The sequence below is a fragment of the Molothrus aeneus genome, chromosome 3 (assembly GCF_037042795.1).
Source record: "Molothrus aeneus isolate 106 chromosome 3, BPBGC_Maene_1.0, whole genome shotgun sequence".
NCBI classification, from domain to species: domain Eukaryota; kingdom Metazoa; phylum Chordata; class Aves; order Passeriformes; family Icteridae; genus Molothrus; species Molothrus aeneus.
Genome location: NC_089648.1, coordinates 1,103,926 through 1,129,494, shown reverse-complemented (window position 1 = coordinate 1,129,494; position 25,569 = coordinate 1,103,926). Strand labels below are relative to the sequence as shown.

Genomic DNA, 25,569 nt, shown 5'->3' with positions numbered 1-25,569 from the left:
TGTTTTCTGTAAATTCTTACTCTTCACTGCTGAAAAAAAAAGGCACGTAAAACTGCATAGGCTGTCAGAAATGCTGTCCAATCAATTGAAATTATACTTTTTTTTTTTTTTAATTTACCCTATAGAGTTAAATGAATCATAGAGTGGTCTGGGTGGGAAGGGACCTTAAAGATTCCAACCCTCTGCCATGGACAGGGGAACCTTCCACTAGACCAGCTTGATCAGAGCTCAATCCAACCTGGTCTTAAACACTTCCAGGGATGGGGCAGCCCCAGCTTCCCTGGGCTACTTGTTCCAGTGGCTCACAGTGCTCTTAAAATGAGCAGAGTGGTTCAAATACCTGCAGAAAAGTTATGAGGTGGTGAAGAACCTTTTAATAAACGCCAAGAACAGAAACTTTATATCCAAAGCACGTAGCTGTGACAGAATCTGGTAAAGCATCCCCTCTTCAAAATTCCCTTTTGAAAATTTCCTGGAAGCCAACCCCAGAGATTTGTGTGAATGGGGAGAGGTATCCCTCTAAGAGTGGGGAGCTCCTGTGTGGGGAGCCTGCACTGTAAATGACCATTTATGTGCGTGGTGTAGGGAAGGCAATCCCATGGAGTCTGTAAATCCAGACAGGCTCCACTGTGCAGCCAGGGAAAGCTCTGGGATTAAATCTGCTCCGAGCTAATCACATTGGCCATTCTCAGCTGCCTAGGTGAGGTCTGGTGCTGGCCAGGAAGCCCTGGATGTCTGGTGTGGGATTCTCAGGTCTAGTCCTGGGGGCAATTCCCTTTTCTCCTCTTTCAAAGCATCTTTCTCCAGTGTAGGAGGGAGAGTTGTGCTCGCTGCCTCTTTGCAGGTGGGTCAGTATGCTCAGATGCTTTAGCCAACAAGCTCTGTCTTTAAAGTGTCAAAAATCCATTCTTTTATAATTTCCTGTCACTCCTATTTCCAGACTTCATCAAGTCAATCATTTTGATAACCTGACATCAGCCAGATGCACTACTGGGGAAAATTTATACATAGGAATGTTCCTGGGTTTGTGTGGCAAAGTAACTTATGAGACTTTCATGCCTTTTAATTGTATGGGTTTTTTAAAAATAAAAATGGTCTTTTGTAGGGAATTGACAAAAACTGAGCTAGAGTTTATAGCAGACAAATTTAGGAAATATGGTGAACCAGAAAGCTTCTAGACAATTTTCTGGTTCTTTCAACAGTCAGGCTGTATTTCACATCACAGTTTACATTACAGATAATGTTAAATAGCATATGGTTGCATTCTTTGGATTAAATCCTAGTTCTTCCTAAGTTAGTGATAGAATTCACATCAATTTCAAAATCATACTCATTGCCTGATGCATAAGGACTATTCTTCCAAAAAACTGGTATCCTTGGGAGAAATCTCAGCCTGGAAAAAGCAGGAATGCAAGTTGTTACTGGAGTCTTGGGGAGTCTGGGGGAAAGCAGAGAGTGAACGAGTATTGACTGTTTCCTGTTCAGCATGGCCACAAGAAGCTCAGAGCTCAGTCCTAAAAAGCTGCAGCTCAGCTCTGGTTTTTAAGCTCTCACCATCCATCTGTTGCAGACAGTGACAAATATGAATTCAGTGCTTTCTTGTGCTGTATTCTTCATTTTGGCATACATAGGAGAGCCAGAGAGAGATTTGGATGGCTTGGAACAAGCAAACTGATGCAACTGGTTTTGTGATGCTCTGGAAGCACAGCAGAGCAGAGCTGGGAATTCTCTCATGTGCTCTCCCTGAGCTCATTCCAGCAGCTCTGATCAGGGCCCAGGGCAGGCCAGATGACATCACTTGCATTCCACCTGCCTGCACTGCAGCACACTTTGGACTGGGTCTGATATGTGGGAGTGAGTGATAAGAACACCATGAATAGTCCCTCTGTTCAGTAATGATCATGGGGAATTCTAAGAATGTCTGAAGAGACCCATCTTTCTTGTGGAAGGAATTTATTCATAGCTCTAGGAGATTTGGGTTTCAAGGAGGTTATAAAGTGCCCATGCAGACTATTGCCTGTATTTTTATAAGTAAAATAAAGCCCCAAATTGTTGCTGTTGAGCTGTTTCAAGTGGAGAATTTTTTTACATCAGAATGATAGCAAATTTACTTTGAAAAGTATACAATTTTTCCTTACAACTTCCTTACAGTTTTTCCATGACAAGCCTCACTCAAGTGATCACAGGATCAAATATGTGCATCACAGGATTAAATATGTGCAAGATGAAAAGATCAAGATTTCTGTATTGGGGGGCAACTTTGCACCACCTCCAAGTGGTCTTGCTAGAAGTCCTCAGTGAAATTCTTGTATAAGGCTTTGTTTTGAGAACACACTGAACTGACAACATAATTTCAATGCAGGATTCTCTGGAATGATCCTTTTTTATTTTTCTTTTTCCAGTGTCAGCTAGAAAGAAATAGTTGACAATCTACCCTTTTTAAAAATTATTATTATAAACTTCACAGAAAATCACTGTAAAAAAGAATTATCCATGAAGTTTTATGTGACATTTTATTAGAAAGCATTACAAAATGATATATTACAAAATATGATATATTACCAAATAACCTGATGGGTTGGCATACAATTTGAGTGAGACTTAATTATGCACTGAAATTGAGTAGAAGATTTAGGTGGTGCATTAAAATCTTTGCCAAAACTGTCTTATTAAATGAAATCCAAATTTCAACTGTTTACTCATATAGTCCAGCCACTTGGATGAAGGTATGTGCTTGTCTCTGCAAGTTTGAATATTTCCTTTATACATTATTCTTCTTTGTTTATTTAATATTATTATCTACTACATCTCTAAATACATCAAACTGAACATGTCATCATAGTTTTGGAATATTGTGGCATTATTTTTGGAAATACTTAACTCGATACTTTTAAGATTGGAATTTCTTTGCTCCAGTCCTGTGTTAAATGTCTGTATATGTTTTTATTCAGCTCTAACCAGGATCACTTGACTATGGTGAGATCATGAATATTTTGTGTGTTCATGAACTTTTCTCTGGATAAAAAGTTTCCAGTGCTGAAATCATTACCATTCAAATGATGTGAAAATATTCAAAGCTCATCTATCATGTATGAGCTCCAACAGGAGTGCTTTTTAAAATGGGAAACAGCAGAAAGTTTAGTGAGCTCCATGAGTCCTGTGTTGCTACAGATGCATTTTGGACCAAGAGAGTTAAAAATATAAATAGGACAGCACTACGTGCCTGTACATGCACAAGTGTGGATTCTCCTGGCACTGCTGACCCTTCAGCACTGGGCCAGCAACAAACTTCAAGCTGACTTCAATAAATCATCACCCAAGTGGTTTTAAAGGACAGAAATGAACACATGCAACCCTCCAAAATCCTTTATTGTGCTTCAAATCCATTGTAATGAGAGTCACTCTGTTCTTATTTTCATTTATATCAGTGGTGGGAAAGGATACGGAGGAGAAAATCTGTTTTGATCAGAGTTTTATGAAGAAAAAGGAAATTACAAAGAGACACTAAATGTAAAATATGCTCCTTATTTTATTGAGACAATATTATATTGCCTTGACTTTATTATGTTGTCACAACCTTTTTATGCTGTCAAACTGTCCCCAGCAAAAAAACTTCACTGATTTTTCTAGTGCCATGCTGGGGCCACCATTGTCAGGTTTCAGGTTCAACCCTTAAGAACACAAGATGAAAGTTTTGGCAGTCATCACCTGGTATTTCTCCTTGTTATTTCTTCTTTGCCATCCTTCACAGAACTGTGCTGCTCAGAGCGTGCAGCCCTCACCAAGGATAAATCAATTTCTCTTTCCTATTTCTGTCCCATTTTCCCTGCTTGCAGACTGGCTGGGGTTTAGCAGTTGGCTTCTGCTCCGTGTATTTCTTCCCCACCTCTGGAGCTCACAGCTGGGTCCCTGTGCAGGCAGTCCCTGTGTGTGAGCTCTGGGAGAGACATCCCTGAGCCCTGCTGTGCTTGGCAGCCATGGGGAAGGGCTGGCACCTCCTGAGTGTGGAGAAGGCAGGCACAGGCCACTTTCAGTCCCCTCTTTGGGCTGGTTGTTTTGCTGCAGTGATTTCAGTGCTCCTGCTCTGCACTGGGAGGTTTTTATCCCTCCTGAGTTCCAGGGAAGGAGCCAGGGATGCCTCAGAAGCAAACAGGGGGCGCTACCAGCGTGAATGAGGCAGTTACTGCTGTGACCAAAGCATTTTCTTATGTTTTTCCCCCTGTTCCTGCCACAGCCTGTTTTGCAGAAAGTTTTTGTTTGTTTTCTGTAGCAACCACGGGCTTCTGTTAGAGCATTCTGCATGTCTTTGCAGCTGGGGTATATATTGATTTTTTTTTTTTTCCCTTCATGAAATGGCTTTGTGGGTTTGGAAATCTTCCTTTAATATTCCAGCTTGAACAGAGGAAATAATATCAAAGATTGAGTGATGTGGAAAAGAGGAGTGATGTGTAACTCTGTCATTTCAACACACAATCAAAATCTTATCAGATACAGAATCTCAAAATTTGGAATACCCTTTTCCCCACATCATTTGGACATGGCTTTTACTGGTCCCCTTACAGCCCTCTGGACAGCAATGTTCCTCACAAAAGCAGCTTGAAATCACAGCCTTTCCATCCCTTAAAGCATTAATCCCTTGTTCCTACACATCAAATGTCAGCTGCTTGTTAGCATGGTGCAATTAAAGCACACATAAGGCAGCAGTGAAGACAAAGACAAATTGCATGAAATAGAAATAGAAGTGTGAGGATGCAGGTCCCTGCTGTATTGCTCTGGGTATGGAGTTTTTGTAGCTTTCTAAGTTTGCTATTCCCTCAGCTGTGCTCATGTTTCTGCTTGTCAATCCAAACCTTAACCCTCACCACTGAACCCATAAAAAAAGAAGGAAAGAGGCAGGCTTTGGTTGGGTTTTTTTCCCTGTTAAAATAAAATAGACATTGTATAATGTGTTTGCCACTGGGAAATTGCTGCACTGGTCAGCTTAAATTGTAGTCCCTGTGTAATTTCTGCATTCCTTGTCTGATCCATGTAGATGGTTTGAAGGCCCTAATGCCGGTGTTTGCTCTTGGATGGACAAACCCCCACTTCCCCTACTCTTTTGCTGTGGGATTTTTAGGAATGTCTCTAAGAACATGTCTTCTTCTTGCTGCCAGAATCAGGACAAATTGATCCACGTGATTTGGCCAGAGGCACTAGCAAGACAACTCTCCAAGAAAAGAACCACAGTACTGCTCTTCCCTCTCCCTGTTTGCTGTATCCCCAGGTGAATGCTGGCCTTCTTATTTATCTTCCAAATGGTCTAGCAGTCCTTGTATTAAGGCAGAAATTACTGCTCTGCCTGGTTTGCTACTGCAGAGCTTCCAGTCACAAATACTATTTTGCTACAGCAAGAATAAAACATTTCAGCTTTTAGCATACTGTACAGCTGACTGCCCACGCTGGGCACCTGAGATATTCTGTATTCTTGGCTTTGGCAGTAGCTAGATCTAAATCCTGCTCCATTATATTTTTATTGTGTTCTCTTATAGCAATTGAGTGTTGGAGTTTTTAGAACAAACAGAAAATGTTTGCTGTCCCCTCCCTGGGGGTGCCTTTTCCTGGCAGGGCAGTGCAGTGCCATGCAGGTGGCGGTGCCATGCAGGTGGCGGTGCCATGCAGGTGGCAGCTGTGTGTGCAGAGCCCCTTTGTGCTTGTGTCCCTCTGCTGCCCAGGAGCCCCAGGTCACTGCACAGAGCAGGGGCTGTGCTGGGGCAGGACATCTCAGGGGCAGCTCTGCCTCTGCTCATGGTGGGTTTTTAGCTTGGTTCAGCTTTGGGTCAGAGGTAGACAGGTAGAATCAAAGCAGGGGTGTGTGGGTGTTGTCCCTGGTACTGCAGTGGTGAGAGGGGGTTTGTTCTGTGCCCAGCAGGGCAGGCTCAGCTGGGACTGGGGGTGGGTCCTGTGCTGCCTCATCCCCTCTCCTGCTCAGCTGCCACACTGGCTGACACTGGTAGTTTGGCTCTTTTTTCCCTAGTTTGGTTTTGTTCCCCGTCATCAACATGATTGTTGGTGCTATTTGTGGCTTTGCTGTGATGCTGATTTGAAAAAGATAATCTGTAAAATTGTTTTAAATAGCAATAAGTATTAAATAACAAAGTAATAATATCTAAAATTGTTTTAAATAACAAATAACATATAGATAGATGTAAACTGCAACAGCTCTTCCATGATGTAGTTTTCATCTAGCAATATATTACTATCAAGTAGCAACTAATTAGCATATATCTTAATAGTCTGAAGGGCCCCAGAACCATTCTGTGGTTTCCACTGTGTCTGGAAATCAGTTGAGTCCTGGCATCAGCAGGTTTCAGTGTGGTGATTTATAAATTACACATCATGGTTTAAAGCTCAGCTTCACAAAACTGAGAGAAATGGATTGCCTGATGTGCAGCAGGCCAGCTGTGTGTCTGTACACTCATTTCTGAGGCTGCAAACTGAAACTCACCCTGGGCTTCCAGCCTGTTATTGTTGATAAAATTAATCCTATACTTCCATGTATTATCCTGTAAGTATGCACAGGATTCCCATCTGACCATCCATTTGATAGATTAAGGAGGCCCTGGACTCCAATTAGCACCATGTGATGGAGTTAGGCCTCAGTGCCACCTCTTGTGAATTGTTAGTAAATGTTGCCAATCAGCTGCTTAGATATAAAATATTCCTTTTATTTTTCCCCTTTTTCCCCCTAAGTCAAGAAGCAAGACTGGTAAAAGCAGATGGTATCTTTTATCAGGCTGACTGCTGAGACCAGCCATTAAACTTTTGGACATAGGCTCTTTTCCAGGTCTCTGAAAAATAGCTCTGATAATGTCACTTATCATGTGTGTGGTCTTGCTCCAAAAAGATTTGCAGCGTTGCGTTGGAGCTTCCAGTTCTTTCCTTGTAAAAAGGTGACTGGAGATGACTTGTGAAGTTGTGGGAGGGAAAAAGAATTAAAGTTTATATGAAATGTCCCTTTTGTTGCTTGTTCTCACAGGAATGTGACTGGGATCTTTCTTCAGTGAGCAAGGCTAGAAGCTATTCCATTTTTGTGCTTTAATTTCATGAAAGGCTGCACTTGCTTCTTCAGAGGATGTTCACAGAAGAATGAGAGGTGTCCAAGCCTGTCCTAGAGCAGTTCTTAGATCCCTGACAGATGAAGCTGTTCTGATGCTTGACAGGCTCACTGCATGTTGCCTAATGCAGGCATCCTTTTTGTGCAGGACCAGAGTTTGGTTTTTTCCTGTTTACAGAAAAGTTTCAAGTCAAATTCATAGTTCCACCTGGAGTTACTAGAGTTGTCCAGCTTTGTTTGGAATGTGGATGTGAGGTAGGGCTTGTGTTGATGAAGTCCTTTTACAGAGTTCCTTATGGCAATGAGTGATGCCAGTTGTCTCTGCAGATCTTTTTATACATCACTAGTGTTCCTTAGCCCTTATCTCACAGTATTGCTTGTTCTTTCCAGAGATCAACAGGCTTCTGATAACTAATTCTATTTTTAAAAAAAATAGCTCAGAAAACAGTATGCAGTTTTTGTCTGTGCTTCTGTTAAAAAATGGCAGGTGGTGTTAGAATGTAAAGCAGAATGCAAAGTGTGGGGAATGGGAGTAACCCCTCGATGAGGTTGTTAGATCAGCTTGGGTTTGCCTGTGCCTAGTGCTTGGCTGGCCTTGGCAGATGGCTGGCAGGGAGCTGGCAGGGATTTCACCTGTGCCAGTGTGGGCAGTGTTGTCTTGGCTAAGGGCAGGGAAAAGAGTGACGAGGTGGTGCAGCTCCTTCTGCTGCCAGGGTATGGCTGTCATACTCCTCCAGACTCGGCTCTGGTGGGTGAAGAAAGGCTCTTATGCCTTCATTTTCAGAATTGCTATTTGAATTAGCCCTTTAAAGGTTATTTTTTTCCTCTTATCTCACAGCTCCATCTACTGTTGGTGCACTTGGTGATATTTAATCTCCAGTTTTCTCCTGAACACGCACAGCAAACAGCTGTTTTCACCTTTTGTGCACTCTTAGACTTCAGTACCCTCTTTGTCCTCCTTGGTCTCCCCCAAACTTCTCTGCTGCTTTCCTCTTGCCTGTGATTTGCTGTGAGCATCCCCAACACCGAGTGACAATCTTCTTCATTACTCAGCTCTCTTTGGGTTGCAGGCTGAAGACTGCTGTGTGAGGGGATTGCAAGGCAGATGGGGAACATCTGCTGGAAAAGTCTTCTTATCTGTGCACACATCTAATTATGTTCTTCTGACTGTAGCAAACTTGCCTTGTCAATTGCAGTCTTACTTCACCAAGTTGAAATAGTTTCATGGGTTTTAGCCTCTGTCTCTCCTGGCTCCTTGTACATCAAACATCAGCTTTCCTTTTGTACTTCAGGGCTCTACACCGTGATTCCTGCTGCCCTTGCTCTGTTTCTCTTGCTAATAAGTAACATACTCTCACCCCTGACCAGTCCAGGGCCCAACTCTTTGTTCATTTTTCCCATTCTCCACTCAAGACCTTTATACTCTTTTTGTGGCCTCTTGGAGCAAAAGATGGCACCTGATGAGCTGCCTCTTTATCCTTCTTCAGTGCCTTATGTAGAGTCCCTTTTCTATGAGCAAGTGCAGAAAGTGTTCCCTCAGTGCTTTCAAGAAGCCCCCAGTTCAGCAGTGTGTATCTCTGGCAGCAGCTCCCATGAGCTCTTTGGGGTGTGGAATCTCTGGCAGCAGCTCCCATGAGCTCTTTGGGATGTGGAATGACTTTGGCTGTGTTTTGGTACAATGCCAGGCAGAACGGCCTGGCACTGGTACTCACATGTCCATGCTAAACATCTGAGCTGCAGCAGGGTGCAGCCTGGCCCCAGGGCAGGTGGGATGTTTAGAAACCTTAGGAATGGATGTGCAGGGGCATCACTGGCCTTGTGTTTTGTAGCTGTCATGCTGTACTCCTGGGATAGCGCTCCCTTGCTACTGGAGCTTGTCTGTTACTCATCCTGGAGTGAAATCTTCCCAAGTTTATGTTGCTCGTCTAAGGAAGACACGAAACACAATTAAAATCAGCTAGCATTTATTCTGGGAAGAGATAAATGTGGCAGCACTGTTCAGCTGCTCCTTTGTGATGATTATTAATCATTCAGGATGCTTTATGAATGTTAAAAGCTGTCCTGGTGTGCTGCAGTGGGGAATGGGATGCTTCATCCAGAGCTTCCAGCACTCCCAGCCACAGCCCATCCTTCTGTGTGCAGAGCATTTCCCAGGAAGGATTTAGCAGGGCAGAACCAAATCCTGTTCTGCAGTGTTTGTCAGGATGCTGCACTTCTGTGGGCCATGGGAGGGGTGTTTTTGCAATAGTGAGATCTAGCAGATGACACCAGGTCTCAGACTGACCATCTTGTTTTGTTGCTTCACAGAAGGAAGAGCTTCCCAGCACAGCAGTCCAATTAGACCACTGATTATCTACCCAGCCCAGAAGGCCTATGTAAGTTACTCACTCCTAAACTAGAAATCACAGCTGAGTGGCATTTGCAAATGTGCTGCTGATGGAGCCTGTCCCTCTCTCAAGGCATCACTTTGAACTCTCAGTCCACCATTCTGACCAACTGTGTGCACACACACGTATATGGGGATATCACTTCATATATGATCCTGTACTTAGTATGCTGAAAGCTTTCAGGAGTATCAAAGAGACCTCAGCATGTAGTTTGTAGGGCTCATGTGTTTCACAGCAGTATTGGCTTACAGGGTTTTATAATGTCAGCCTAGCACCGTTTGCACTGCTTTCTGTGGAAATGTCAGGCTGTGAACCCCATCAGGAGCCAGTTTTGTCCTTCAGAACAAAGGGAAAGACACAATTTTTGTACTGTGGTGTAGTCACTGCTGGAGTATCCTGTCTGATGCAGAGACAGGAACAACTTGCTGGTGTTGGAGGGGAGGTCAGCGAGTGCCACTGAAGTCCTTGTTACCTGAACCAATGGCTTCAGACAGCCAGGAGCCAAAAGAAACACCTATAAACTTATGAGAAAGCTTGGGGAACAGTGGGGAGTACAGGTTGTTGCTGCTGGGAAACTGGAGTTTGGGGAATTTGGAGATAGGGGCATTACTCCCACAATCAGAGCCTGCTCAGGGAACAGTCGGGGTGGTGGTATATGAATGACCAGCCTGTGAGGAGGAACTCTGGGGGGTAGCAGTTACAAACTGCTTCTGTACAGCAAGGCTGCCTAGGCAGCTCTAGGATTTCCCAAAGTGCACCTTAGCAAAGCCTTTTGGACTTGGATAGCTCTGGTTTGGTCCATGCCAGCCGCAGGAATTGTCATGGCAAAGCCAGGCCAACAAAAAGATCAGCAAAATGCTCTGTCTAGTCTTGTTCTTACTAAATGGGAGACTTCTTCATGGCTGAATTCTGAACTCTGTTGCCATGGATGAGTGTCACACAACACTGGCAACTGATGAAACTGCTGCAAAGCCTTCAGGCTCATAACAAATACTGGAGTCAGTGGCCCACACTTAGAAGTACTTGTTTTTCATTTTCCAGAAAATCCAATTTTTCAAGCCCAGTGTAAAGGAACTATTCCCATAAACAACTCCTGGTACAGCTCTGGATGTCTTGTTCCTTAATGGCTCTCTGTGTGTTGTGGGTCTCTAATCTCCTGAATTCTCCTGGGAAATGAGGGTGAGGTTCAGTGATGAGCTGTGACAATTGCTGCTGAGTGCCCAGTCTGCCTAAAAGCTGTCATCTCCTGGGCCAGTGTCACCAGGGCCTCTGGATGACCCCAGGGAGTCTCAGAGGACAGCTGAGAATGTTTCAGTCTTTTTCTCTGCAGTCTGTGCTATCCAGAAAATTCTTCACATAGAAAGCAGCGAGGGAGGAGGGAGTACTGCCTTGTACAGGGATTACCTGGAGTTGTCTTTGTCACCCATCAGATGGGTTTAGCTCCCGGCCAGACAACTCCCACTGTCTCATCTCACATCCTCAGCTCCATATTCTCCATGGATATACCAGATATATATAGATATACTTACAGATATTGCTGTGTCTTGGCTTCCCCCTCTGTCCTGGCTTGTCATTGAAGTGGCACTGATTATCCCTAAACTGAATCTGTTTGTTGCTAGTTATAACCAGGGATTAGAATACTTGAAAAATATTACTGCTTTCCTGAAAATAAAGCTAGTGCTGAGCAGAACTTACTAATGCAAACTTGAGAAATTGTGGGTGGATTTTGTATTCCCAAAGGGTGAAATAGTTGACAGTAGCATGGCAACTGACAAACAGCAATACAAGTAATTTCTGGCATTCATATGAGGCCAAGGAGAATATATGCTGCTCAGAAACCAAGTGGATAATGAAGCATTTGGCTATGATAGAACAATAATATCCAGGCTGTCCTGGAGTTCACAAAGCATTTGCAGTGTTACAGAGCTGCAGTGGTGGTTTGGTGCTCATGGATGCTTGTGTGTGTGTGTGTGTGTACCCTAAAAGAAAATGAGTCTCCAGTTATTGAAGCTTCAAAATACCAAAAATTATTAGCTTGTGTTTGGACTTAGTTTTAAGGTGTTCTTTAAGAAGTATAGATAAGCATGAATTTTAAACCAATCAGACTTCAGCACTGGAGCTCACTGTTTGACCTGTAACAAGATTCTGTGACCCATCAAGGCTCATCTACATCAGCTGCATTTGCTTTCTGTAATCAAACCTTGTGATGGCCTTGCTGACTTTCCATACTTTATATATGGCTTGGAAGCTTGTTTGATCCTCTCTTAGAGTCCAGTTTTTCTCACAGCAGTCCTGAAAGTAAAAGCTGCTTTTGAGGTTGTGGGGGGATAGAATGTAAGAAAATACAGATAGTGCAGAAGGTAATCTCACAGCTGAGGAGTTGCAGCTGTACCAATCCCCAAAGAGCAGGAACAGGCCTGCCCTTAACAGGCCACAGCTGTGCCCAATATGAAGAAGAGTGCTACAAAAGGGTGGCTTTGCTGGCTGGGGAGAGGGATGGAGGTTTTGGCTGTGCTGTGAGGAAGAAGCAGTCAGTGCTGTGAGGAGCTGCCCATGAGAAATCACCAAGAAGGTATGGAACTTTGCAATGAGATGACAACGGAGGTCCTTGAGATAACAGGTATTGGAGAACTTTGTTATTTTAATTAATGTGCACAAGGTTGCACAGTGGATGAGATTGTTTAGCACAGGAACTTGCTGGAAATACTGGGAATGAGAGTTCATATTCAAAAAGCAATTCCTAAAAACTTTGGGCTTCATTTAAAACATTTCAGCTGCTGCTGTGTCTGGTGCTTTTTGTATAATAAAATGACACAGTGACTTTACAGCAATTAATAAACTCCTTGTTTTGATACTTGCTGGAGCTTCAGTGGGAGCTGCTTTGCAACGTCAGGCTGCTCGTACAGCCTGAGCTTTTGCCTCTCAAGGATAATATGTCACCTTTGTCAGATGTTGCCTCTTTTGGTCCTCAGTCTGTTCCATAAATGCTTGGAAGTTCAGCTGTCTTTTGTGGATTTCTTTCTTTCTTTCCTTTTTGTCCCTGCTGCTTCTGTTTGTTAGAGTTAATTGTTCTAAGACCAGAGGAGACACTTTATTGTGGAGAAGATGAATAACAGAAGCAACCAGGACATCCTGTCTTCTACAAAACCTTGAGGACCCCCTTTGTGAAACCTAACAGTTAAAAAAAAAAGAAATTACTTGCCTTTTCATTTTGTTCTTCAAGTATTTTATACCTTGATGTTCTCTGCTACAGGCAGTGTTTTGTATTCTGTTTTCTGAGCTGGTGAAGTCTGAATGTTTCATAAAGGCCTCTTTGGGAGAAAGAACCAAGCAATTTCCCCTTCATGCAAGCAGCAGGATTATTAGGGCTTCATAACTTACTCTCAGAGGCAGGAGCCAGAGAAAAGGAAGGTGAGCCAGACTTTCAGAATTAGGGAGAAAAATCTCCCACAAGCTGCAATTTATTGCTTTAGCTCTAAGCTAATTTACTGAGTCATTCTTGTGTGGTTTAAAGGTTTTGTGTTCTCATGTTGCACTGTGATTCCATAGTTCTGAGGCCATCATAAAAGTGGAGACCTGGAAGGAAATGCACAGAGACAGGCGTGGGCAGCAATCCTGCTATCTCTCCTTGGACTCCCCTGCCTGGCTTCCAGGGGTGGAATTTTAGTCAGGGTTAGCACATTAGATTAGCTATCTGTCAGCTTGGTTTCCTGTTATTTAGAGCTTGCTCTTATGAATTTAACATAATTGATGATACAATGAAACCACACCAAGAAAAGCATTAAACACCAAAATGCTGCTTATGGCTCCAAGCTCCTGAGAAGCAAACTGCAGAAGAATATTCTGACAACAGTGTAGTTACACGCTTGGTCTGGTCCCCTGGGCTCACCTCGTGGCTGCCATTGCTAGGAGTGTCTTTGACTGCTTCTTCAAGAGTTAAAACCCAATGTTTGTTGCTTGCCCTCCTTCTGAGGCAGTAATCCAAACTGCAGGTGCTGTTCCACTGTCAGCCAGTGAGAGCAGGCCCAGCACACACCAGGCTACAAGGGGCTCACAGGGGGGCTAAAGATGTCAAGCATTGGCTTCCCCCCTTGTTGTATCAGACAGGCTCTGCTTGTTGGCATGCTGGGCTCTCTCCCTGTAATAAACAGTGAGCACAAGCACAGGCAGTGTGTTTTGTTCCCCACAGGGAGGGACAGGTGAGAGCCTGCTGTGCCACGTGCTCGCAAGGCTGGCACCTCTCAGGCTGTGGGTTCAGGTGGATTTGAGGTCAGTCGGCAATCCTCTCTTTCCCAGCGCTTCAGTAGCCAGGATGCCACCTTGGTGAAAGCTTCTTAAACTCACACAGCTGCCTTGTTAATCCTGCCTGGTGCTTGGAGAAGGGTCCAAATCAGTGTTGGCTTTGAGCACATCAGATACTGCCTCAAGGGCCCAGTCCAGGGGGTATTTGTATCCCCCTAGGAACTGATGGGGACTTCTCTGCACTGTGGACCTCTGGAGTTGCGCTTAGCAGCTTACTCATTAACAAATGAACTCCTAAATTCAGTGTAGATGGTATCAGTAATTCCTCAGCCAGTTCTGCCTAGCACACATCTGTATGCTGCTGAGATAAAACAAGAAATCAGACAAAAAACCCAGACTCAACAGTGTACCTGGGTGATATTTGCCATCAGCAGTGTTACTGAAGCTGGTGAGACTGTCAGCAACCCCATGCTAAGAAATTTCTGTTCTACCATATGACAGCAGTAGCCAAAATAACTCAGCCATGCAGAGAACCCCAGGTCTTTATTAGCTTTGAAAGTGGACAAATACACAATAAAAGAAGGTTTCTGCCAGAATACAGATAAACTGTGATCATAGAATGACATGCAAGAGTTAAAGTTGGGAAGATCAGACCTGAGGAATTGAAGATTTATTTTTTTTTTCTTCTCTTTTATTTTTATTTTTCTGGAAATATCTTAAGTTCTTGCAGCTGTAGGTGGAGGCAACTCTTTTCAATACTGTTGAAAATGAATAAGTACAAATCTTCATGTACTACTTTAATTCCCCCCCACATTGTTTTCTTTTGCCTCTTTATTTCTTGCATCTCAGAAAAATTTATACAGCAATTTGCTAATTAGCTCTAGAAATTCATAGCAATGACCAAATTATACTCAATAATGCCAGTTTTAGTGCAGTGACACAACTGTGCAAGTCTCAAATTCCCCATTTCCAGATTCCTTTCTTAGTTTTGGTCTACAAGAAGCCAGATTATTTGTATGTCTGTATAACATATTCTGCATTTGTAGACAGCCAGGCAGCATGTTTTCCTTGTAGAACCAATTTGTGCACAGGGCTTCTTGCCAAGCAAACAGCTTTCCTGACATTTAGTGAATCTCTGAGTTCAACTCAGCACAAAACTTGTTTGCAGAGGACCTGTTAGCCGGGTAGAACATCTCTGAGGAACTTTGCTGACCCTGTGCTGGGGACAATAATCACAGAGAGTGGCTTGCTGGTGTGGAGAAGGAGAAAGAAAAACCCAACATGACCCATCTGGTTGCACTCCACTTGAAACAGACATTTAAAGTAGACACTTTCTCTCAAAAGAAAATTTTAATCAATACCTTCAGAAAAATCTCTTGGCTTTGCCCTGCTCCCTTCTTGTAAGGGATAATGCTGTGCAGAGATCTAGAGGAATTTTAGGAGCCTGCTCTCCTAGCTTTAATCATCTTGTAAAATTCCATATAGACACATCATTTGGGGTTTTTTTTCAAGTCTATATCTTACTCCAGAAGTAGGTAATCTTTGAATCTCTGTATCTCAGCCTCAGCTGGAAAAATAGTTCACTTTATGTATGTTCTGATTGTTAGGAATGAAAGCTCTATTTCAGAGTGGCTGCAGGAATTGTAACTCTTCAGCTGTGCTGGTAAGAACATACAGCCAAAAAAATGAGATATAAGATCTTCTGCTGGACTACTTTTGAGTTGATCTGGGATGACAGAACCTATTTCAGGCCAACAGTTATTTAAGGTTTCCATGGAGACTCATGATGTCACAGGAGCAACATCTGAGTGCAGTTTGCCAGAAAACAAGGCTGTAATGTTGTAGTTTGCATTTTTGTAAACTCACAGAGCAGCAAAGCCCATTTTCTCATTGGGTTGCAGTTTGCTTGTGATTTGTGCTGAGTGTGAGCTGAATCCCTGCTTCCAGTGTGGTGTCAGGGATAGTTTCAGGGCTGCCTCATGCACAGCCTGCTGCAGCTCCTGCTGCTGTCCTCACCTGCATATTGTAGGCTTTCTTGTGCTGCTTTATTAAACCCTGGCATTTTCTGTCTGCTCTCAATGGCTTTAAGAGTCGTGCCCAGGTTTGCTTGTGAGGGTATTTGCAGTGGATGAGTATTAAAACTGGAATAAGTTACAGCTCTGCTGAGTTTTCTGAAATGCAGGAGCTGCCACAAAGGACTGTAGGGGGAAGACAGTGGAGAAGTGGCAAAGCAGGAAAATACAGAAGGTTAACAGAGGCATAATTTAAAGCTAAAATTTGACCCCTAGGAGTTTGAAAATTGTTACCATTACTTGCAGTTTTATAGAGACTAAAACTCCACTCCACTGCAGAGAGATTGCTGCCCAAGGACCTGAATGTGTTAATAATGAAGGCATTGTGTGTTTGCACAGGGCTTTTGCAGTGCTAGGGGTTAGGAGACCCAAAGGTGCCTGGATACTGTGTGGGGGGATAGAATATAAAATAAAGATAGTGTAGAAAGTAATCTCACCCCTAAGGAGTTGCAGCTGGGCCAATTATCAAAGATTAGGAGCAGGCCTGCCCTTAACAGGCCACAGGTGTAACCAGTGAGCAGAAGAGTGCTATAAACCAGTGGGGTGGGTGGGTGAGGAGGGAACTGGAGTCAGTTGGGTGCTTTGTGAAGAGGAAAGAGTCAGTGCTCTGAGGGGCTGCCCATGAGAAACACCAGGAAGGTGTGGAACTCTTGTGACAAGGAGACAGCAGCATGGCACCCCTGCAATGAGATGACAACAGGATACCACTGAAATTCCATAGTTTTCAGCAATTCCTGACTGGGAAGCAGGCTCTGCAAGCACTGCTGCTTCCCTGTCACTACCTGGTGTGTGTTTTAGTTCCACAACTGTGGTTTTGCTATTCCTTGCTTAAGGGATCCTTACAAAGATGTTTGCCAAAATAAAAGTCAAGAAGCAGTACTTGAATTTGGCAGAGCATGGGGGAATAAAGACTTTCTCAAAGTAAGGTAAATGGAGGGAAAAAGTTTTAACATTTTTATGCATAAGTTGAATTCAGTTTTATGACTAAAGCTCTTGTTGCCTCTGTAGAAGCAGCTGCCTGTAGAAAGGAGCTCATGTTTATTGAAGAACAGAATAAGAGTAATGATGGTAAACAATGTCAAGTCTCTGCATCCCCTGGCTTTGTCAGGAGATTATTAAGCAGAAAACAGTCTTTTCTGGAGCATCTACTGTGCTTCAGTCAGCAGACTTGGCTCTTGTTTCTTAACTGTAATTGTAACAGAAACAGCTTTTGTATAGAGGGGAGTGCCAGACTATGGAAACTCGCTTTTCTGACTTGCACAAGTTATCAGAATGTACTCACATTTCAGGGAACTTAGGGGTTTTTTTAGAAAGCAAAGCACCTCTGAGCTCAGATCCTTTCATGTCTGAGTTCAGCAGGAAAGGACTTCTTTTTTCCCCCAGGCCAGTTTCTGAATTCCTGAAATGCAAAGCCTTTGCAGCAAGAGAATGGCCTACTCTGATACAAACCGACTGACAGCTCCTCCTGAAAATCAGGACAAGTTAATACATTCCACATGTTCCCTGCCCCAGTTCTGCAAATTGATTATTTTGAAAGGCTAAGTAAGCCTATCTTTATTTTGCAGGAAATGTTTGGTGCCATTAGGCAGCAAGGCTGTTGAAAAGAACAAAGCTGGAACAGCTTTTGATAATGTCCTCAGAGAAATGGCCAATTGCTGTACAAGTGATACAAACAGGACTGTTTGTTCTCACTGGGTGCTGAGCACTTGAAAGTTCATACACTTCATCATGAGCCTGAAAGCAGTGAAATTCTTTTGAAGTCTTAATATTGGGCCAGTTTGAAAATCTGCCCCTGTGCCAGTGATCTGCCCCTGTGTGACTGTCCTACAGTAATGCTGCTCTGAGTGCTTGGTGATCACCTGGAGGGTGGCAGCTCTTGTGCTTTTCTTGGTTTCAAAAAAGGGGAATATTTGTTATGGGATTATATTATCCTGTGAAGCAACAGAGACTTTTTGCAGGTCTGGGCATAGCAGGTTAGCAAGTTTCATGCATGGATAGCAGGAGTTACTCAGTGTGGGAAGTGAGGCCTGGGTGTAACAACTGCAGGCTGTGATTCTGCTCTTGCTGTTTCCTGGGAGAGAGTAAGGTTTAATGAAGTGTCCTGTAGTCCATAGCAGGGCTGAAGCACCTTTGTGTTTGTTAAATGGACACAAAGTTCAGAGTAGAGGGAAGTTACTGAGAAATATTATTGTTCCATATGTTTTTAAGCGCATTCCTTATGTGCTTAAAAGATTCTCCCAAGGAGAATAATCTTTCACATCTACTGAGTCATGCAGATAGTTGCATAATTGATTGATGTGTTGTATGCAAGTATCCTGCCATCCACCTAAATTTCTCCCTTCAAACAATGCCTTTTGACTGGGTTCTGTTACTTTCTAACCATGTTTGGCAATGTTTTGGTATGCTGAGTTTACTTGACCAAATACAAAGTTTACTTAACCAAATAGAAAGTAACGGCCTGACAAACGCAGAGATAAGAATCACTGAGCTTGCAGCAGTGCATAACATCTTTTTTAATATTGCTGGGGGGTTTTATACTTTGCTGTAAAAAAAAGAACAGTCAGGTGTCTGCTTCTACCTCCTTATCTTCTGATGACCTGTCACCCCTTCTCTTTGCCCGTTGTGCCAGTGGTTTTGGGAATGAAAGAGCCTTTTGTAGGTGCAGGCCTCCACTTGGGGGCTCTTCACTGGTGGGAGGCACCAACCACTCTTGGGAGCAACTGATCTTTGGCAGAAAGAGAAGAAAAAGAGAGGGAACCCTGTGCCCCTGTCATACTGAGCAAATCCTCCAATGCTGCCTCTTGTTTTTAACAACTGATCTCTCTCCCCCAAACTGGAAAAGCAGATGCATAAAGCACAAAGTACAAATGAGCATCAGACCACTTGCATGAATCTGTAGCTGTGTCACATCTTGGTTGGAAGGAATAATTGGTCTAGGAATGAAGGTTGACACTTCTGGTGGATGGGTCACTGTGTGGGGCTCATAATTTCAGTTTTTCACTGCAGGGACATTGTCCTGGTTTTGAGATGGGAGGAATTTAGGGAAGTGATCCAAAATCTTTTTTTGTAACTGACAGTCTGTTGGACCACTGGGAAGCTGGACACACCTCTGTGAAACACAGACGTTAGGGACAAAAGAAGAGTGTTAGAGAAGCCTCCATAACTTCAACAAGAGGGACTTCTCTCCCTAAGTAAACTAAAGAAAAACTATTTTAGAGGCGATAAACTGACTGGAAACTTTGGGTTTTGTTTCTTTACATTGTCAGTAGAAAACAAAAAGTTGTAGAGGGAGAGAAGTATTCTAAAAGGTTTGCTTTGACTCTTTGGTTTGCTTCTGCATGGGGAAAAACCCCAAAGTTAGTAAAAAAGTGACTGCTTTAATTCTTTCCATGTTACAGGGCCTTGAAGGTGCTCCATATTACGCAGACAGAAAGGTCCCTGGCTCTTACAGAAGAGGGAGATGTTTGGGGGGAGAGCACCAGGGGCTTATACACACAAAGCTTCAGAAGAGAGACTGCCTTACCTAGTGGTGATTAATAATAATGACTGGAAATTAGTTTTCCACAAGTTGGATTGGTGGTTAATCACAGAAGAGTTCCAGCAGTTAAACCAGAACAATCTTCTGTGCATCTTTTTTTGATGCTCTGGAGAATTGCTTCTTTCTTCCCTGGGACTGTGGGGCATGGCTGAAAATGTCAGAAAGATCAGAAGATCAAGGGGAAAAAAGTCTCTCTAGCTTCAACTTTGCTATTTCTGTTTCAATCCTAAGACCATGGCTCTGTGTCCAAAGCTTGTCTGTTTTTTTTTTTTCAGCTTTTCTCATTTAGTTACTGGGTGATTAATAACTCTAAGCTTGTCTCACCTAAGGTGCTGTACTGGTTTTATCAGTCAACCTTATCCATAAAATCTGGAACTTTAAAAGGTGGTAGAAATATATGGCTTTTTTCTGTCCGCAATGCATGTTTTTTAAAATATTTAAAGTCCCTGTGTAGGCTTTTTTTTTTAAACTCTATGGGAAACTGAAGAAAACAACAGGGCCACATGAGTGAATTCCATATTTGCTTTTGGCATTTAATTTCCATAAAGAGGAGGATCCTGTTGACTCATAACATTTCTTTTTTGTTTGTTTGGTTTGGTTGTTTTTTTTTTTTTCCTTTTCCAACTTGCAAATGTTATGAAAGCATTAAAAGTTAGTTCCTTGTTGTCAGGGTTCCAAGATAGATGTTTGCATAGTAGATTAGATGTAATATTTGTGGAGATTTGAAAACAGCTTTTGGGCTGGTGTTTCATTAGCAGGTTATGAAGCTGTATCATCATAAAGGGCATTAATTCTCCAATGCATGTTTCCTACACAAAATTGATGAGATTATAGAGAGATAATGTACCATAGTGACTGCAGAGCCACGAGCAGATCATTAGTGGTGTAAAAGCAGAGGAATGTGCAGGTATAACTTGTTCTCCCTGTTAAATATGGTTCACTGTACCTCAAATCTTGCCACGTTTTTATCCTGGCAAACCTTGGAACGAGATGGCTTTAAACTGAAGAATTGGAGTTTGGGAAGACAAAAGATCACGCACAGGAAATACTATTTCAAAATAAAGCCCTGACCTCTGCTATCTGAAAACCTGTAGAGATAACATCTACCTCTTGCAGGAAATCCCCTCACAGCATCCCCAGAGCCTCTGATCTGCCCCGTGGCACTGAAAGCTTTGCCTGCCCTGGTGCCTGTGCTGGTCCCAGCCCCAGGATAGCTGGATAAACCAGGAGTGATCCCTGCTTTCCTGCAGGCTATTGAACTGAGGGCTGCATTCCTTGCCTCCCCTGATCCAGCTTTGCAGTCCGCTTCAATGGGACAGTGATGAGACTCTTTGTGAGGAAATTACATATTTAACTGTCAAATTGCAGAGATGGAGCTATTTCCAGGCATCCTACTGCCCACCCTCCTGCAGCTAAAAATGGCTTTTCTTGCCTCAGCCACAGGGATGGCAGTCAGGCCATGCTGTCCTGCCCCTGCAAGATTGTACTGCTGGAATTCCTTTAAATACTCCTCAGCACAGAGTTCATGTAAATTAGCTAATTACCAGCCTCTGCCCGGGCTTCCATGAGTGCTGAGGAGTGGAACAGAACGATTTAATTTCCCTAACATATTCTCTTGGCACTTTTGCATGTGGAATATGTTGCTCTAAAGCATCTCCTGATACCAGAACCTTGGCTGTGCTCCAGCAGGAGTTCAAGTTAAAAGCATTCAGTGTAATTCCAGGGTTGGCAAACCTCGAGCTGTCACCTTCCCTGCTTCCTATAATTCTGCCGTCTGTAATGCGGGCTTTCCTCCTCTCTCACAGAAGATGATCTTGCATAAGTGTTTAAACTGTGAATCAGGGATTACAGCTGGCACTGCTTATGCATATGATATTCTCTTGGGAGAGTAATTAAGCTGAGGTGAAGTGATCACATGAATCTTAATATTTGCAAATTCATTACACTTAAAAAAGGACTGTAGAGTTCTTGGTTACATTGGCAAATGAGTGTGATTGCCTCCCACTGTAATTTTCATCTTTGCCTTGTGCTTACTCTGAAATGTTTGCTGCTGTCAGAGGCAGGAGTGGTGTATTTTAATTTCCCATTGAAATTCTTGTGAAAGAGTCTGTATGGAGGGTACAGGAACATTTTGACTGGCTGAGTGTAAATTATTTAAATCCCGAAAAGTTTTGGGATGTGGCCAGATTTAAGCTAACAGGAAAAGGAATTCAGTCAGGGTCCTGTTTCTCCTCAGCAGTTGGGTCCAAATCCTGGAAACACTCTCAGTATGTGTTCACTCATTAATTTTACTGCAACTATCAAATAAATCTAAATATAGACATAAGTACTGGCAGGTATTAGCCAGCTAGGTCTATTAATTGAAACATGCTAACGTCACTGAAGGTTCCTTTAATGGTAGCTGCATTCTTTGGCTGTGTAGATACCATTAAAAAAAAAAAAACAAACATGTTTTAAACTTCAGAAAGGAGGAGTAGTGTCTACATGTTATTTATATAAGCCTTGGCAATCAAGAGGAAGTTGTAGATCTGCTAATTATGTGTTGTTGATTGCCTTTCTCTCATCTTACTGCAGTGTTCCAATGGCCAGAGAGATCCCAGTTTCCAGCTGAGAAAAGGGATTTCATTCTCCTGGTGCTTGGTGGTCAGACAGAAGTGCTTTCTCCCTCTAGCATGGCAGTCATAGAGCAGAGGTGTGCGTTGGCAGCTCTGAAGGTCAGTGTCTTGTACGTGTTCCCTGCTTAGCAGAGATTCTGCTGCTGGGTCCTTCCAGAGTCGTGGATGGAGACTCCACTTTGATTTATTTCTGCAGCATCAGCCTCACAGGTACCAGGGGACCCCTCTTGCGAGGCACAGCTGGGTGCTGAGTGAAGGCAGCTGTAGGCAGGGCCATGACCCCTTTGCAGGTGGTGGCAGGTGACAGTATGGATGGCACTGTGAGGACCCTGCTCCTCGCTGCTTTTGTCAGGTGGGACAGCATGGGAAGCTGGCTCAGAAAGCTCATGTTGTTCTCATTCTTCCTTCAGTCCTTGCATCTTTTAAATCCAGGATTAAAAGAAGCTGGATTGAAAATTTTAGGTAGTAAATCTCATGCAAGTACTATAATTTGTTTCAGTGTCCTAAACATGGTAATAAGGATTGTGTAGAAAAGTGCTTTGGTCCCTCATTTGTTTTCTATTTTAAGCAGCTAAAAGCATCAGTCTGGCACTAAGATAAAATCCAGTTTATTTTGCAGCCCTTAAAGATTTGCGTTCCTATTTACTGGACATCTTTATTTTTGTAATAATTAACTTCAAAATAACCTATATTTAAAGAGAAGTGTTTCAGAATTGTGTAAACTGGAAACTATGTAGCAAAAATATTTACCACATTTCTTTCAAACTTTCAATGGCTTGTTCTTTAAGCAAAGTACTCCCAGCCAAGTTGCGTAAGTTGGGATGCTTTCAGGATCACTTTCAGGATCACTGAGCCCTCTGGCTCAGCATGGGCTGGTATTTCATCTGTCACATTGTGCACGTTTTGTACATGTGCCACAGTCTGCACATCTGAACTCCTGGTTATAGGTCATACTGGAAATCAGTATTTTTAATTACTGCTTGTATTTCAGGGGAGAAAAATCATTTAAACCACTGAACTTGCCAGAAATCTTAAATTAATATCTACTGCTGAATTTTCAAAGAGCCTGAAGGCAGCTTCTGTAGGGCTCTTCAAGAAATTCCTGCAGGGTTTAATGCAAGTCCAGCACGACAGCTAAGTCATACCTGGTGTGCTTCTGCTTTGGACTGGGGTTTTTTGTTCTAGCCCTCTCCATGGCTTCTGAAGGAATGGTAATTACTGGAGTTTGTGTGCTTGCTAATTGTTTATGGTAACAAAGTGCTGGGAAGGGTTTGGAGCACCCAGTGCTGGGCACCCTGCACCACCTGGTCTGTCAATAATCATCTTTTACTGCAGCTCATTTCAGCAGCTGAGGAGCTTTTGCACAGATTACAGTCTCCAGAACTGATCTTTGGAAAACTGATCATGGCTTAAACATGGCTTTGAAATGTCTGATAGGTTTCTGCAGAGAGAAAAGGGACAATCCATGTGCTGTGCTGTCTGGGGTAAGAAATACGGAAACCTTTGAGAGTTGGAAAATCTTCTCCAGTGCAGCCTTTGAATAGGATGCCTGCAGAGCTGGTTTCCTCTGGAGCAATAAAGGTGAAAATTTGTCACATCTCTGAGTGGAATGGATTTGGCCCTTCCAGGGTCTGAATAATTACATTATTTTATGAGTACATTATTTTATGAGACTCCTCCAGATCAAGGACCTAATGTTTGGTTTGGGTTTTTTGGTGGTTGTCTTGTATTTAGGATTTTTTTGTGGGTTTTTGGATTGATTTTGATTTGTTTGGGGTTTTTATCTGTAAAGATGCACAGACCTTGTATAAACATCTTTCATGAAGTTACTGTCATTATTTAATTTACTAAAAAGTGTTGAAGTTATTGTACATTAACAACCAAAACTGCCTGTCAGACACTTACTGACTTACTGAGATTTATTAAATCTAACAACTATGTCCCTCAGCACAGGACTTGTAATGTTGAATCCTTTAGAAGCAATTAAACTTTGCATAAACATGCAAAAACTTTAAATATGTTTAGCTAACAATGAGGTATCTCAAAGCAGTCTCTGTGCATTGAAAAATCCATGTTACATGTATGTTACTTTATATATATATACATATACATATATATATATATATAAACTGTTTGTATATGTGTGTGCACATATATTCAAAATCTCAAACCTGCTGTTAAAGCACAGGTTATTTTGAATGAGACTGGCAGCACATAAGAAGATTAAATCTTCTGGATCTTTTAGTCACTAAATATTGAATTTAGAACAGCCTGCTCATTTTATGGAGAGAAAAAATTTGAGGTAGAGCTATCCAAAAGGTAAGATCTTATCTAGTAGCAAAAGCTGTGCTTGTTAGTATTTCCAAGCACGTAGAGCACAGCTGAAAAAAATCAGATTAAAATGAAGCCAGTGTTTATTCTAAAGTGGAGTTCACCTGATGCCCTAAGCTTTAGCTTTCATATTTTCCAGATTCTGTACTGCATTAGTGTGGAACTCTGAACTTCATATGAAATGTTAGCAAGTTCTCTTCACAATCCTTTTCCAGCCCAAGAACTTGCAGCTTCAGGCCCAAAAAGTGTAAACAACAGGGAATTGAGGAGGATGGGACTGCATAACCTGGAGCTGTAATTGGACAATTAAACCAAACATGGAAATGGGTTTAAAAAACTTACAAAAGTGTGAAAATGTGTGACATGCCCAAGGTGTATCCTTTGAGGCCTTTAAATGAATCCCGACTGCTGTCTAGCTCTGTCCAGCCTCTGTTCTAGGTCAGCTCTCAGGCATCGCAGCACTAGTCGCATCTTCTGCAGCTGACAGCACTTTGATGTGCCACTAGACCTGATGGCATCCTCATACTGAATTTAATCTGTCCTTTTTAGTCTGCCCAGTCTATTTGTATTGTTTCCCTTCTGTTGAGAGATCACTGCAAATAGGAGTCTTGGTGTCCTTAATGTGGCTGAAGTAATATTTTCCAAGAAATGACCATTCTGGTAAAGCACTTACACTAAGAGCATCTAATAAAAGTGATTTAATAGAGGGAATTACAAAACTAAGCAAAGTTTAAATCTTATAAATTACAGATTCCTCCGCAGCATTTAGTTTGTGAATTTTGGAATGTACCTCAGGGAAAATGGCTTTGAATCCAAGCATATTCAAAGCATGGAATAAGAACAAAAAGCCCTGCAAATGAGCTGAAAATCTGGCAGATCCTACATGATGAGGTGCTGAATTTTACTTTGGCTCGACAGTTAGCAATGACTATTAGAAATATTGCCAGCTCTGATTGAGTAGCACCAAAATGAAGTAGAAGCAGGGTGCTTATTTCATCATTAGCTTGTGTGGGTAATGGAGATCTGTTAGAGGCTTCTGAGGGGGTAGTTCTCTGAGTGGGCTGGGATAAATCCTGTGATGACAAGAAGCAAGAATGCATGTGTTGGACTTGGAATGAGCTTCCAGGCTGCCCTGGAATCATTTGATAGGGACTGTGGCAGCTGTCACTCTGTGACTGTCAGAAAGCTGACCTTACAAACAAGTCAAAATCCAGAGGGAAATGATAAGTGAGCATTTGAGATGTTCAGAGGAGTGGGCTGGGAGGTGCAGGTAGAATTGTGACCCCAGGGA

The 25,569-nt window shown here is 42.6% G+C and overlaps 1 protein-coding gene across 4 annotated transcripts in view; it reads left to right on the top strand.

Moving 5' to 3' along the window:
* Positions 1-25,569, top strand: part of PLCB4 (phospholipase C beta 4) — a 179,187-nt gene that overhangs the window by 57,155 nt on the left and 96,463 nt on the right. For 3 of the 4 annotated variants that reach the window (XM_066546013.1, XM_066546011.1, XM_066546014.1), the window contains exon 3: positions 9,401-9,468. The exons of the other annotated variant lie outside the window; for it this stretch is intronic. The gene's annotated coding sequence lies outside the window, so the exon portion shown is untranslated. The remainder of the gene's footprint in view (positions 1-9,400; positions 9,469-25,569) is intronic. 4 annotated transcript variants of the gene reach the window in all.